This window comes from Rhopalosiphum padi, chromosome 2 (assembly GCF_020882245.1).
Source record: "Rhopalosiphum padi isolate XX-2018 chromosome 2, ASM2088224v1, whole genome shotgun sequence".
NCBI lineage: Eukaryota > Metazoa > Arthropoda > Insecta > Hemiptera > Aphididae > Rhopalosiphum > Rhopalosiphum padi.
In genome coordinates this window covers 48,083,656-48,086,039 of record NC_083598.1, presented here as the reverse complement: position 1 = coordinate 48,086,039, position 2,384 = coordinate 48,083,656, and the positions used below count along the sequence as shown (strand labels likewise).

Below are 2,384 nucleotides of genomic sequence, written 5' to 3'. Positions count from 1 at the left end.
TTAATAAATATTTGTTAAAAAATATTAGAACGCAGTCTGCCGGGTACGCAGACCGACGCGGGTAGCGAATAGCAATCGGATTGCATTATTTTACAGAGACTACCAGCGTCAACTGTGCGAAGCCTTAAGTAATAACTAATAAGTAGGACTAGGGACTTCCACGAGTTTGTATGTTTTTCAAAAATCATTAAGAACATAGGTTAGAAAAATATAAATTTGTTTCATACCAATATGAGTATAGCTATGTTAATTATGTTTATATATAATTTTTAAATATTTGTCTAACCTTTGCAATAATAACCATTTCCTATGTATCCTTGTCTACATTGACAAACATAATGTCCTGACGTATCAGTCACACACTGAGCCGATGGATGGCAAATGCTGGTGTTAACTACACAGGTCTCTGTGCACGATAACTCAGAACCATACCAATTTTCTGTGTATCCCTTCAAAAAATAAAAGATAAGATTAAGAAATTGTTTATTTCATTTTTTGTGTTAAGTAAATAGCTTATTTATTTGTTACCTGGGCACATGAACATTTAAAAGTATTTCCTACATTGTTACATTCAGTATTTGCTGGACACGAATTCTCTGTGCAGCCAGTTTCGATTACCCGTTCACACTGTGTAACACCATTACCTGTATATCCATTGTTACACGATAATTCTAAAACAATTTTAGTAGCAAGTTAAGTTCACAAAATATAATATGTTATGTATTAAATTATAAACTATTTATATCATGGGCGGCGCGAGGGGGGTGCAAGGGGGTGCACTTACACCCCCCTTGCTTAACAAAAAATTTAATTAAATTAAAAAAATTGAATGGTATTGAAACTATTTTATTTTGCATAATTATCTACATTATATTATATTACGTATTTAACTATTATTATTATTATTATTATTACGCGTATATAATATATGCATTATTTAGAAATTAGCGTATACCTACTTGCACGATGTACCCCCCTGATAAAATTCCTGGCGGCGCCTATGATTTATATCAGCATTCTTTGCTGTCTTAATGGTTTTGGTCATGGACATACAATAGCATCCCTAAACGGTTTAGGGCTAAACCCTTTTATATAGGGGAGGGGAGAATTTCATAAATTATATAATATATATGCACTATAGGTAAGTGATATAAATTATAAAAATTTGAATGGAAAAAGGACATAGGAGAGGCAACTGCCCCAATCATCCCCTCTATAAGGATGCCCCTGTGGTCACAAAACATTCATGTATGTAAAAAAAAAGTTAGTAAGAAAATTAATAAAACCATGGTTTTGAAAAGTCCTTCATTAAGTCACTACAAAAATTGCTGTTTAAAAAAAAGATTATCATTACTTACATCTATATGTTTTATGAAGCTATAGTTTTTATATACTTAGGCAAATACCTATTCTAATATACTTAATCACACAATATTATGTTTTAATAAGTTAGCATATATTATGAAACAGTCTTTCATTCCTTTAAGTCAAAGAGTTAAACATAACCAATTTTACATCAAAATTTCATTTTTAAAACGTATTACGCTAATTAGGTAGATAATTAAATTGTATCTTTCCTATTATTTACTACTTATATATTATTCAATTAAACATTTTAAATTTCCATAAAATAATGGTTGTCAAGATTGTCCATTCCGGGTCTTTTCTTCCTCAGAACCAAGGTCCCTATTATTCTATGGAAGTTTAAAACCTGTTGGATTATATAATATACATAGGGTTACATTTTTAATATACTTAATAAATTAGTTATTTTCGCAATCGTATTTCATAACTATATACAATATTACATATAAAAACTACATATCCAGCATTCCTTTTAGGGTTTAATTTTAACCAAGTTTTTAAGCTTTGAATAATATAATAAAAATCTTCAAAATTACAAAATATTATAGTAGTAGGTACCCATTATAATATAATTTGACGACATACAAGTTAATTTTAATTTATTTTTTTTTTGTCCAAATATAATAATTAATATGACACAATATGTCAACATATACCTAGTATAATAATTAATAATAATATACGGTTTAATCGCACGGACCTGTCAACTGGTATCCGTTGTACGCGTTTTCCGAGTGTAACGAAAAAAGCCACGCGACTACTGATGGGAACACGGACAACTCGAAACCCAAGTTGGCGGGCACGTCCAAGATAGCCGCGTGTACATCGCCGTCCATCGTTGCGACGTAAGCCTGTAAATCTGACTCCGGCATTGCGATCCCGTTGATTGACGCAGGGGCGTCATTTCACATTTTTTCATGGGATGCAAAACCAATATTGAAAATCTAAAGTAATATCAGTCATATAACTCTAGAAATACACAATTTGTAGGTTTTTTAAAAAAAATATTCAAACTTATT

General features: G+C 30.9%; 1 long non-coding RNA gene across 1 annotated transcript; it reads right to left on the bottom strand.

Annotated features, from left to right (window-relative positions):
- Positions 1–286: 286 nt before the first annotated feature.
- LOC132920886 (uncharacterized) lies at positions 287–657 on the bottom strand. Its single transcript, XR_009660797.1, has 2 exons — positions 529–657; positions 287–449 (listed from the first exon to the last, which is right to left on the bottom strand). It is a non-coding gene; the product is annotated as an uncharacterized LOC132920886 (long non-coding RNA).
- Positions 658–2,384: the final 1,727 nt, after the last annotated feature.